The 14,275-nt window shown below is 43.0% G+C and overlaps 1 pseudogene; it reads right to left on the reverse strand.

Moving 5' to 3' along the window:
* Positions 1-7,514: 7,514 nt before the first annotated feature.
* LOC139409674 (ATP-dependent RNA helicase DDX54-like) lies at positions 7,515-13,727 on the reverse strand (annotated as a pseudogene).
* Between the last annotated feature and the right edge of the window lie 548 nt (positions 13,728-14,275).

Raw genomic sequence — 14,275 nt, forward strand, 5'->3', positions numbered from 1 at the left:
GGGCAGGGCATTGGTAAGACCTCAAATCCAGAGGAAGCAAGATATCCCAAGGACCCCAGCTTCTGCAGCCATTGTGAGGAGGATTCAGGAGGAGGATGCTGGAGCCCCATCCGCACGACCCACATAACCAACAACTCCAATACCAGAAGTAAGTGTGAGTATTGTTGTTGCATGTGTGTGTCTGATTATTCTACCTTGGCCTGCTGTAACTATATATGCGCGTGAATGAGATGTTCGTAAAATTCCTGAACTCAGTGTTTTCATCATTCTAGATTGCAGCCGGTAGCAACAAGAAGAAGCGCTGTGATGTGTGTGGACCCAAGAAGGACAGGAAGAAACAGTACACATTTATCAAATACATTTGCAACACACACACAGTAAAATACTGTCCCTCGTGGTGTGTAGACCAGCCTTAATTTGTGTTCAATGGGAACTCAATTATAATTTCCATAAAATACTGTATGTAAAATTTGTCCTTCCAATTTCTTCAGTTCAAAGCAATACACATCAATAGTGATGAAAACCTTCATTTATATTTCTTCAAGATAAACATGATTTATTCCACTCATGTCTTGACTATAATATATTTTTGTTTACAAAAATGTATTGATAAATATGATCTAGCAGAGAAAAATGGCAAATATTAACCATGTACGCTGTCTATATTGCATGTAATTGATATAAGTCAACATCTAAGTATTACGTATTTTTATGTAAATTGTTATGGCTGTATTGTTATAAAACCCAATAATGTTTTTTTGTCCGATGCTAAGCTGCATGACTGTTTGCTAGCACAGACTGGAATATGTTCCGGGATTCTTCTGATGGCATTGAGGAGTACACCACATCAGTCACTGGCTTCATCAATAAGTGCATCGATGATGCCGACTGTACGTACATACCCAAACCAGAAGCTATGGACCCGCACATCCACACTGACCTAAAGAGTAGAGCTGCCGCTTTCAAGGAGCGGGACTCTAACCCAGAAGCTTATAAGAAATCCTGCAACGCCCTCCGACAAACCATCAAAACAGGAAAAGCAGCAATACAGGACTAAAATCGAATTGTACTACACCAACTCTGAAGCTCGACGGATGTGGCAGGGCTTGCAAACTATTACAGACTACAAAGGGAAGCACAGCCGAGAGCTGCCCAGTGACACGAGCCTACTAGACGAGCTAAATAACTTCTATGCTCGCTTCGAGGCAAGTATCACTGAAACATGCATGAGAGCATCAGCTGATCCAGACGACTGTGTGATCAGGCTCTCCGCAGCCGATGTGAGTAAGATCGTTAAAAAGGTCAACATTCACAAGGCCGCAGGGCCAGACGGATTTCCAGGACGTGTACTCACAGCATGCCCTGACCAACTGGCAAGTGTCTTCACTGACATTTTCAACCTGTCCCTGACCTAGTCTGTAATACCAACTTGTTTCAAGCAGACCACCATAGTCCCTGTGCCCAAGAACACTAAGGCAACCTGCCTAAATGACTACCGACCCGTAGCACTCACATCTGTAGCCATGAAGTGCTTTGAGAGGCTAGTCATGGCTCACATCAACACCCTTATCCCAGAAACCTTAGATCCACTCCAATTTGCATACCACCCTAACAAATCCACAGATTATGCAATCTCCATTGTACTCCACACTGCCCTTTCCCACCTGGACAAAAGGAACACCTACGTGAGAATGCTATTCCATGACTGCAGCTCCGGGTTCAACACCATATTGCCCTCAAAGCTCATCACTAAGCTAAGAACCCTGGGACTAAACACCTCCCTCTGCAACTGGATCCTGGACTTCCTGACGGGCCACCCCCAGGTGGTAATGGTAGGTAACAACACAACTGCCACGCTAATCCTCAACACGGGGGCCCCTCAGGGGTGCATGCTCAGTCGCCTCCTGTACTCCCTGTTCACTCATGACTGCACAGCCAGGCACAACTCCAACACCATCATTAAGTTTGCCAATGACACAACAGTGGTAGGCCTGATCACCGACAACGACGAGACAGACTATAGAGAGGAGGTCAGAGACTTGGTCGTGTGGTGCCAGGACAACAACTTCTCCCTCAACGTGATCAAGACAAAGGAGATGATTCTGGACAGGACCAGGTAGGACCGAGCACGCCCCCATTCTCAACGACGGGGCTGTAGTGGAGCAGGTTGAAAGCTTCAAGTTCCTTGGTGTCCACATCAGCAACAAACGAACATGGTCCAAGCACACCAAGACAGTCATGAAGAGGGCATGACAAAACCTATTCCCCCTCAGGAGACTGAAAAGATTTGGCATGGGTCCTCAGATTCTCAAAAGGTTCTACAGCTGCACCATCGAGAGCACTGGATGCATCACTGTCTGGTATGGCAACTGCCCGGCCTCCGACCGCAAGGCACTACAAAGGGTAGTGTGTACGGCCCAGTACATCATTGGGGCCAAGCTTCCTGCCATCCAGGACCTCTGAACCAGGCGTGTCAGAGGAAGGCCCAAAAAATTGTCAGACTCCAGCCACCCTAGTCAAACTGTTCTCTCTGCTACCACACGGCAAGCAGTACCGGAGCGCCAAGTCTAGGTCCAAGAGGCTTCTAAACAGCTTCTACCCCCAAGCCATAAGACTCCTGAACATTTAATCAAATGGCCACCCAGACTATTTGTATTGCCCCCCCCCCCTCTCTTTGCTGCTACTCTGTTAATATATCTATGCAGTCACTTCAATAACTCTACTTACACGTACATATTACCTCAATTACCTCGACTAACCGGTGCCCCCGCACATTGACTCTGCACCCGTACCCCCTGTATATAGCCTCACTATTGCTATTTTACTGCTGCTTTTAATTATTTGTTACTTTTCTTATTTCATTATTGTGTATTTTTGAAACTGCATTGCTGGTTTGGGCTTGTAAGTAAGCATTTCACTGTAAGGTCTATCTATACCTGTCGTATTTGGCACATTTGACAAATAACATTTGATTTGATAATGTTGTGGGTCCATCAGACCCGCAAACATTGGCTGAATAACAAAAACATGAACACCACACAAGGGTTAAGTCAACTGTAACTGGGCCACTCAGGGACATTAATTGTCTTCTTGATAAGCAACTTGAGTGTATATTTGGCTATTGACCTGCTGAAAAGTGAATTAATCTTCTAGTGTCTGGTGGAAAGCAGACTCAAACAGATTTTCCTATAGGCTTTTTCCTGTGGTTAAGCTTCATTAAGTTTATTTTTTATCCTGAAAAACTCCCCAGTCCTTAATGATTACAAACATACCAGTAACATGATGCAGCCACCACTATGCTTGAAAATATAGAGTGGTACTCAATAAACTGCATTGCTGGTTCGGGCTTGTATGTAAGCATTTCACTGTAAGGTCTATCTATACCCGTCGTATTCGGCAGGTATATTTTTTGTAACTGTTTCGGGTAATGCAAGTTCTTGTGCTGTTAGGGGAATAACCTATGTGTAAATGTAATCTGTTGCTGTATTTCTTTACCTGTGATGGTTTTGTTTGTCTTGTGTAGTTTCTTAATCATTGTACCTAAACTGTATGTGTAAACATGTACAGTTGGGCAAAAAAGTATTTAGTCAGCCACCAATTGTGCAAGTTCTCCCACTTAAAACAATGAGAGAGGCCTGTAATTTTCATCATAGGTACACTTCAACTATGACAGACAGAATGAGAAAAAAAATCCAGAAAATGACATTGTAGGATTTTTAATGAATTTATTTGCAAATTATGGTGGAAAATAAGTATTTGGTCACTTACAAACAAGATTTCTGTCTCTCACAGACCTGTAACTTCTTCTTTAAGAGGCTCCTCTGTCCTCCACTCGTTACCTGTATTAATGGCACCTGTTTGAACTTGTTATCAGTATAAAAGATACCTGTCCACAACCTCAAGCAGTCACACTCCAAACTCCACTATGGCCAAGACCAAAGAGCTGTCAAAGGACACCAGAAACAAAATTGTAGACCCGCACCAGGCTGGGAGGACTGAATCTGCAATAGGTAAGCAGCTTGGTTTGAAGAAATCAACTGTGGGAGCAATTATTAGGAAATGGAAGACATACAAGACCACTGATAATCTCCCTCGATCTGGGGCTCCAGGCAAGATCTCACCCCGTGGGGTCAAAACGATCACAAGAACGGTGAGCAAAAATCCCAGAACCACACGGGGGGACCTAGTGAATGACCTGCAGAGAGCTGGGACCAAAGTAACAAAGCCTACCTACCATCAGTAACACACTACGCCGCCAGGGACTCAAATCCTGCAGTGCCAGACGTGTCCCCCTGCTTAAGCCAGTACATGTCCAGGCCCGTCTGAAGTTTGCTAGAGAGCATTTGGATGATCCAGAAGAAGATTGGGAGAATGTCATATGGTCAGATGAAACCAAAATATAACTTTTTGGTAAAAACTCAACTCGTTGTGTTTGGAGGACAATGAATGCTGAGTTGCATCCAAAGAACACCATACCTACTGTGAAGCATGGGGGTGGAAACATCATGCTTTGGGGCTGTTTTTCTGCAAAGGGACCAGGACGACTGATCCGTGTCAAGGAAAGAATGAATGGGGCCATGTATCGTGAGATTTTGAGTGAAAACCTCCTTCCATCAGCAAGGGCATTGAAGATGAAACGTGGCTGGGTCTTTCAGCATGACAATGATCCCAAACACACCGCCCGGGCAACGAAGGAGTGGCTTCGTAAGAAGCATTTCAAGGTCGTGGAGTGGCCTAGCCAGTCTCCAGATCTCAACCCCATAGAAAATATTTGGAGGGAGTTGAAAGTCTGTGCTGCCCAGCAACAGCCCCAAAATATCACTGCTCTAGAGGAGATCTGCATGGAGGAATGGGACAAAATACCAGCAACAGTGTGTGAAAACCTTGTGAAGACTTACAGAAAACGTTTGACCTCTGTCATTGCCAACAAAGGGTCTATAACAAAGTATTGAGATAAACTTTTGTTATTGACCAAATAATTATTTTCCACCATAATTTGCAAATAAATTCATTTAAAATCCTACAATGTGATTTTCTGGATTTTTTCTTCTCATTTTGTCTGTCATAGTGGAAGTGTACCTATGATGAAAATTACAGGCCTCTCATCTTTTTAAGTGGGAGAACTTGCACAATTGGTGGCTGACTAAATACTTTTTTTGCCCCACTGTATATGCAGGACCCAGCTGTAAAAGAGGCCTTGGTCTCAGTCTGTGTTCCTTGTTGAAATAAAGGAATAATAATAATTAAAAAATTATTGGATTTGTCCCAAGAAAAACAATTGCTTTGCTACATTTGCCAGTATTACATTTGTGCCTTTTTGGAAACAGGATGCACGTTTTGGAATATTTTTTAATTTGCTACAGGCTTCCTTCTTTTCCCTGTTAACTTGGTAAGCATTGTGGAGTAGCTATGTTGTTGATCCAGCCTGTTTTCTTTTATTATAGCCATTAAACTCTGTAATTGTTTTAGTCACCATTGGCCTCACGGTGAAATCCCTGAGCAACCGGTTACCTTATACTCTCCGGCAACTGAGTTAGGAAGGACGACTTGTATATTTGTTGTGACTGGTGTATTCAGTGTAATTAATAACTTCACCATGCTCAAAGGGATATTCATTGTCTGCTTTTCTTATTTTTACCCATCTACCACTAAGTGTCCCTCTTTGCAAGGCATTGGAAAACCTCCCTGGTATTTGTGGTTGAATCATTACAATTAAACTTACAGATAATTGTATGTGTGGGGTACAGATATGAGGTAGTCATTCAAAAATCCTGTTAAACACCATTATTGCACACCGAGTTAGTCCATGCAACTTATTAAGCACAATTTTACTCCTGAATGTATTTAGGCTTGTCCTAACAAAGGGGTTGAATACTTATTGACCCAATACATTTCAGCTTTTCATTTGTAATTAATTTGTACAAATGTAAAAAAAAATAAACATTATTCCACTCTGACATTATGGGGTATTGTGTGTAGGCTAGTGACTTTTTTGGTAATTGAATACATTTTAAATTCAGGCTGTAACACAACAAAATGGTGGATAAAGTCACGGGGCGAGAAAATGTTCCAAAGGCACTGTACCTAGCAGCCGTCTTCATTTTCCTTGAAGAAAATTCACAAACAGAAATGGAAGCCACAAATCTTCATTCGGGCAGAGCTGGCCTACAGATAACTTTGACCATAGATAACGTGTGATAGCATGTACACATATCATCAAACAACTTGCATCTAACCACATCCAGATGGAGTGGGTTTCTCCAGTCACGTCAGCTCCCTTGCTCTGTAGTACAATGGCAGGACTTCAAAACACACTGCATCTCTGACCCTGTTGTTAGGTTTAGGGTAAGCCTACATATATATTTTTCCTGGAAAGTTGAAAAAGGGACCACAGCAAATAGGTTTGGTTAGTTTGTTCAACTTCACATATTCTGTACATAAACTATGCTGTATGTAAAGTTCAGTGTTGGCTACAGTCAACAAAAACAATTGGATATGGAAAAAATGATCTGCAAAAAACATACTGACTGTATTTATCTAATGTATGTTTTAGTGTATTCATTTATGAAATTAATACTTTTGTAGTATATTAAAATGTAACAAAAAGGAAGAAAAACATATTTTGAAGAAAGAGTTTTGATCATGTAGATTACTTCTCCCTCGACTATAAAGCCCTTTCCCAAACATGTCCTGTTAAGTATTTAGAACGCAGCTATCTTATAGCCGAGCGACGGGAGGCTTTGTGGCTCTTTGCTGACAGAAACGTTCCCCAATTCTCCTTATTCTAGTGAACCTCCATCTCCACCCCACTCTTGTCCCGGAGTCAATCTCTCAACACCCCTCTGGTTGCTCCGCTGTCAGCTGGGTCAAATGAATACAGATGTCTGAAATGAAAACATGTTGGTAGTGACCCAAGTTCCTCTGGCAGACCTCTCTCTAGGCTTTACTGACACCTTCTGGTAGACTGGCAGGTTATTCTTTGCACAAATGTGGTTGACCTCATCGAACTGTTCGACTGCCCAGAAAAAACAGAAATGAATTTCACACTGCACAATGGGCAGCTTTGTACAACCTCGTGTCACGAGTTTCTCTGCTCCTCCTAGGACTTTATAATAAAGAATGACAGTCACAGATAACACAATCACACTTTAGCTTTGAATTAATAATATACACAAACAAATATATTGACATGGCAATCCATCTGGATAGGTTGATGCAAATAGATCTGCAAAATACAAGTTTCAAATCGCTCTAGCCCCGTCATGCAGTCCACACCCAGGCTAGGGGCACACAAAATGTGGACACGGATCTTCCCATGACACCACACTGCAGTGCCATACACAAAGCTCTGCAAGCACCCCTTGGGCTGGGGTGCATCTCAATAGTCTCAAATGGCTTTCTCGGCGTGTTTCTCTTCCTACATATGCACTGACCGACCAGTCCAGATGTAGGGGGGTCATGGAGAGAAAGGCAACTTTAAACTATTGACATCCACCTTCCATATCCCTCCAACTTGGGATCCAAAGCTTCTCCATCCATTGCCTCATCTCCTCCTCAATTCTTCCAACTCTCACTACCTCTTTTTCCACATACCTCATCTATTCATCACCCCCTCCCTCACAGTCTCTTCTTCATCTGGCCCTTCTTGTGGACATCAGGGCTGAAGCCAAACTTCTTCTGGTCATTGAGGCGCTGCTTGCCCATGCCCCGGAGCTTCTTCAAGCCACCACTCTGCAGGAACCTCTGTTTCTCTGTCTTCCAGCGCTGCTTTAGGATCTGGTCACAGCTCTTCAGCTCTGAGAGCGGGCCCCGGAAGCCACCACCCCTGCTGGCCTGGGGGACCCAGGGGCTGGGAGTTGGGCCCCCGGGATGGGCAACCTCGGCCCTGGTCTGGCCTGCCTCTGCCTGGAAGAGAGGTGAGGGAGACAGGGTTAGAGAAGAGAAGGGAAGCATTTCAATTCTTTAGCATTATTTTATCATGATGTTATGAAATAAACATGGCCATTTTGAAAGTACATCAAACTGGACATTGCTCTAGTTTTTTTCTAAGTGTTTTGGAATAGATCTTAGGTAGTAGTAGAGCCCAAAGACTGGAGCTTGGAGAATGTCCCAAAGGGATGCATCAATGTCTGCTTTACTTACAGACCCCACATCATACCCATCACAAACAACTGATCCAAACTCTAGCTAGAGCCTTCTGATGAAGTGCACTCCTACCTCCACACCTCCTTCCTCTGCCTCCAGCCTCTCCATCTGAATCTCCACCCCCTCAGTCATCCATCCACCTTGTACTTCTTCTTCCACTCTTCATAGCTGAGAAACAGGGTCAAGGAGATGGAACATCCTTATAATTACAAGTGAGGACTTACACACACTTATACACAATAAGCTGAGGGTGTTGTAATTTCCTTTTTAATAGCTTTCATCAGTAAAGACCAGTTTGAGATGACAAAAAGGATACAAGTTCTTCTTGATCATCTGTCCCGTCTCTGTTCTCATCTTCTTCTGGTCTGCCTCCTTTCCTGTTTCTTTATCAAAGCGCTTTCTCTAGTGATCTCTGCAGAGATGATTTATATGTCAAGTGAGGTTGCATGGTGTGTGTGTCTCATGGTGTTCCTTCTTACCACTTCATCGTGTGTTTGTGCTGGTTGAGTCTGTCTCCTATCAGGTCCAGTACAGCAGTAGAAGCCTGCTGCTCAAACGTTATGCCTTCGGTTCCCAGGCTCAGTCTGCAAACAAACACCGAGTTATATCACCATTATCCCACATTCACAGAATTACTATTTAGGTATTTTGTAAAGCAGAATGGACTGTGTAGTCAGCCTTCCTCATACCCTCTCTCAGAGTTGAAGTCTTTGGGTCTGTAGGGGATGTAGTTCTCACCGTGGCCAGTCTGTTTGGCCTTCTTACTGTCTGGCCTCTCCGCCTCGCCCTGGGGCTTCCTCCTCTTCCCCCCCACTACCTCAGAGAACACCCCCTGGTGGAGAAATGACAGAAGTACAGCATAATTGGTCATATGATACTACTTTGTCTGTGGTGGTGCTATTCACTATTATTGACTTGCAATGGAACACGTACATGCTAGGTTTTATACCATGTAGATGGATACTTAGAGTATTAGTGCTAACCTGAAGGTCCTCCTCTTCACTGTCCTCCTGGTCTGTCGTGTGGTGTGTGGAGGGCAGAGCAGTGACAGGAACATGATACCTGCCCTCTGCAGCCAGAACCACCACCTTCTGGGTGAAATTATCCACCAGCCGTGTCCCTAGAACGCTTGGCTCGCATCCCGACGCTGGCGTTGGTCTTGCTGTTCGAGATGATCTCAAAGATTGTCTGGAGAAAAGGTGCTGTGGTCGTTTAAACAGTATTACTACAGGTTAGTCATTCATTCATTCATAGAGAATGGCTTCCAATATACATTTCCGATGTAAACTCACAGCTTTAGCCTTGTAGTCCTTAATGCAGTCCACTATTTGAAGGCGCTACAGTTCCATTTTCTCTAAGCCTGACCCTGAAAATAGACCAAAGCAATGTGGGTTAATATCATAGCAAGAGTAAGGGAGCATATGTGTGTGATTTTCATGAGAACCCTAGATCTGATGAGGATCCACTGAGACAGTAACTTCATTGATTTAACATCCCACATTAAAGTGCACTGGTAAAGTAGTTACAAGGTCAGTCATCTAAAGGCTTCCTCATGCGTCCTTACAGCTGGCGCCTAGACCAACGGGTGTGCTTGGAAAACATCTTGCGATGCCGTAGCCAGTACATACTTCCTCAAACTAGATAAAATAACAAGAAATCAGTCATTAATTCTGACGTTTATTAATTCTGACATTTTTTGCCGAGAGCTTAATCGCGGAATTTTACATCTAAGATGTTTTAGTGAAGTATTTCTCAAGTGAAAAACTTTGCATGAAAACAAGTAGTCTATCATTGAATGACAACAAATACTTAATTGAAGAATCCCTACTGTTGACCAATGAAGGGGCGTAGACTTGGATACCGAAATTTGGCTTGCCTAAGAAAATAAAAAAATTGTACTCGAACAGTCCGAAAACGTCACAAAACATGCACAAACTGTTCCGAAGTGTTTCTGATGCCTACTTTGTGTTTCTGATGCCTACTGCTTGTAGGCGTTGTCCTCTATGCGGTGCAGGTTCTGCAGGTCATGAGAGCTCTAATGGGCCGTGATCAGCTGGGACTCATCATCCAGGATGCTCTGGGGAACACGACCAAACACACCGTCCGACTCTGGAGGGAGAGAAAAATAGAAATTAAGAGGAGATGGAGAAAGAGAGTGATAGAGTGAGTGAGAGGCATGAGGAAGGGACAGAGACAGAAATATATGAAAGTAAGCAAGAGAATTGAGTATCCATGACAGAAAACAAGTGTGACAAAACAATTGCAGGGGTGAGCAATGGCTCCATTCCCCCACACTGTGTATGACATGTTTATGTCCAGTGCTGGTACCTTGCTGATGGTCAGGTGTAGCTAGCTGAAAGGGTCTCCCTAGGAAGAGATGGAGGTCAAAGACAAAAGGTATCTCATCTGTACACACCAGGCTGTAGGCAGCGCCACCGCGGCCTCCTGCGCGTGCAACTCGACATGGGGTTGAAAAACCACAGATGAGACAATGGTGAGGAAGGTGAATTTCATTTAATTTCATTACACTATATATCACTATATATCATTGACTCAGATGGTTGTCATTGGCCTTTCTTTCCAACGTACATAAGTTACAATTCAAGATAACCTAAAACAGTATGTTGGCCATATTATAGTTCTGTTGTTGGTGTTACCCACCAACTCTATGCAGGAAGAGCTTGGCTTTGGAGGGGAAGTTGTAGTTGATGACGTTGTCCAGCAGGGGGATGTCTATACCACGAGCAGCCACGTCTGTAACAACCAGCACCATGGCCTTGCGGGGGAAAAATTTACCAATGTTGATCTTCCTGGCAGTCTGGTCCAGGGCACTGTAGATGTAGGCACACTCCACACCCTCAGAGGACAGCAGCTAACCATAGGGTAACACAGAGTTACATTCAAAACAAGGTACAAGGCTGAGGACAACCAAACCTTATTCAATGACTAGCTTCTCCTTCTATTCACGAGGCTCTCACCTCTGAGGTACTCCACATGGTGTTTGGTGGCAACAAAGACTACTGTCTGCTCCTGGGGCGTCGCCACATTCCTCAGCAGGTGGAGAAGCAGAGCCGGCTTATCATCCATCCTCAGGTGGAAGAACGACAGCTGGGAGAGGAGAAAATACAATGTTATGCTACAACTTTTATATTATGTCATTGACTGAAACACAGGTTTCACATTTCAACACATTAAGGGAATCCAACTGAGTGTAACCAAACTTCAAATTGTATGAATGTGGGTTTTAACGAGTCTATTAGCTTAACCTTCAGCAGCTCACTCAGCTTGCTGTCCACTTCCAGACGAATCAGCACTGGCTCCGTCAACCCTGCACAAAACACAATCCTTTCAGAGCACTACACATCTTGCCTTGTACACAACTCAATATCAAAAGGCTTCACAAGAACACATAGGTTGTGGGTGGGCTTTAGATTGCCATTGAAGGGAAACTCCACCAGTAGTTTGGGCAGGGTGGCGGAGAACAGCAGTGTCTGTCTGTTGTCTGGAAGCCTCCGGATGATCTCCTGGAGCTGGTCAGCAAAGCCCATCTCAAACAGCCTGTCAGCCTCGTCAAACACAACGTACTCCACGCTCTGTAGCTTCAGGTTCATCTCCATGACAACATGCATCAGACGACCTGGGGTACCAATAATTCTGTAGGCAGAAGACATAACTCAAATCAACAGCACAGAACAAAAACTACAACCTTATTATAATTTCAAATTGCATTATAGCAAATTACAGCAGTACATTGTGAAGACCATAGTGTACATACATGTCTGGGGTCTCATGAAGTGCAGCAAACTGATCATCCATTCTGAAAAGAAACAAGATGTACAGTTGATGCTTGTAAGCACAAAAACAATTTTCAACACAACAAGACTGAAGATTTAATTAATAATACCTGTCTCCACCAAGGATCAAAGCAGTCTTAAGGCCAGTGAATTTCCCCAACTGAAACACAATAAAATGAATAGTTACTATTTTCTGGTACTGCCCAACGAACAAAACATACTGTCCCTAAAAAAATGACAAAGATTACCCCCATTTACATTTTTTAAAAATGTTAAGCGGTTAAATAAAAAAAATTATGATAGGGCTGTGACGTTACCAATATAGCAATATTTTTTTCAATGCAAAAATGAAAACATGAAGCAGACAAATCTTTGGGCCTTTAAAAACCCGCTGTATGTAAAATATTGTGCGCTATAGCTTGAGAAATGTATCATGCTTTTCCAACATTATGGCTGTTTTCCTAAAGAAGTGAAATCCGCTTTGTGGATTGTTTCCTTGTCACGATACTAATGACTATCGCAATACGGTTATCGTCTTGGCCCTAGTTAATGTACAAATATGTATATTATAGTGTAAACTGATGGATGAAAAATAGACTATGAAAAGCCTATCCTGACCTCTTTGGTGAACTTCATGGTTTGCAGCACCAACTCTCTGGTGGGGGTCAGAATGAGAGCCCTGGCCCCTGTCTGGGCCTGGGGGGCCTTCGTACATTCTCAAACATGGGCACCAAGAACGCAGCTATTTTCCCACTGCCTGTCCTTGCCATGGCAACCATGTCCTTGCCATCTAGAATCACTGGGATAGTCTGAAAGGGGGAGAGAGAGGTCTTGTAAATAATCTACCTGATATATCAGTGAAATGTAAAGATCCAAGGGCAATTGCATACCTTTCTCTGGATTGGAGTAGGGACTTTGTACCCCTTCTTCATGACACCTTTAAAAACTGGGTAACTGAGACCTGGAATTACCAAAATATGGAGGTTAGGACATACACAGGACACATTGCTGTATAAAATCTTAAATTGTCTCAAAAAGATGGCCTACAGGTAAGCCTACCACAATTTCTTACCCATGGACCGGAAGCTCCCAGACGTATTTTTCTTCTTGTTCTGAGCTCTGACCAGCTCCCTGGTGTCAGGTTCCACATCAGACAGACACTCTGATGAAGCTCCAGGGAACCAAGGTAACTGTCTTCCAGGCTGAAAAACATATGACATTAAATAACATTGTCATTATGGAGATGGATAAGATCATAATCATATCACACTCAAAACCAAATCTAGCATGACTTTAAAATTCTCATGTAATTGGCAATAAATCAATTCTAGACCTGACATTACAAAGACCCACAAAAGAGGCATATTTATTACGCTGATTCTGGGTCGTCACTAGTTTACACAACCACAAATGGCTAAACCCCACCTATTACCACAATCTCTCTTCATACAATCTGATTTAAACATAACCCTAGAATTAACCCCAACCACAATGCTAACCTTATGCCTAAACTTAAATACTGACCCCCCAAAAAATATTTGTTTTCATAAGTTTTTACCAAAGACAATTTTGACTTTGTGGCAACTAGTGACAACCTCGATGGTCTCTGTTGCAAAACGTTTATTAAACGGAAGTAAGCGGAACGTTTGTTTACCTAGCTTCAATAACATAAACATGAAATGGTTCTATTTTAGCAGCAACTTCGAAGTCCCCACCATCCGACTCGTCATGCTCCCGGTGGCCAATGTGTCTATTTTTCTTCATCAGCTTCTTCTTTCTTTGAGCCATTGCGATAAGTTCTGCAACGTTAACTTGTTTAACTTTGTTCAACGCTTTGATATTGTTAGAATATTTAAAAAAAAACAAATGGTGCTTGCCAATAAATCAGCAACTCAGCACATGACAACAACACAGAAAGCAGGCATTTTGAAACAGGTGAGATTCTTCACGTCAGAATCCTGCGTCGGCGCATGACGTGACGTCATTGTGTTTTCTCTTGACGTTTCGTTCTTGTGGGGGGGGGGGGGAATGGTCCAACTTGGGGATAAAAATGGTCCAACTTGGGGATAAAAATGGTCCAACTTGCAGTGGTGTAAATTACTTAAGTAAAAATACTTTCAAGTACTATTTTTTTTTGTGTCTGTACTTTACTATTTTTATTTTTGACAACTTACTTTTACTTCAGTACATTCCTAAAGAAAATATTGTATTTTTTACTCCATACATTTTCCCTGACACCTAAAAGTACTTTCGAATTCTTGGCAGGGCAGGAAAATGGTCCAATTCACGCACTTATCAAGAGAACATCCATGGTCGTCTACTGGCTCTGATCTGGA

The sequence above is a fragment of the Oncorhynchus clarkii genome, chromosome 5, assembly GCF_045791955.1.
Source record: "Oncorhynchus clarkii lewisi isolate Uvic-CL-2024 chromosome 5, UVic_Ocla_1.0, whole genome shotgun sequence".
In the NCBI taxonomy this organism is placed as follows: domain Eukaryota; kingdom Metazoa; phylum Chordata; class Actinopteri; order Salmoniformes; family Salmonidae; genus Oncorhynchus; species Oncorhynchus clarkii.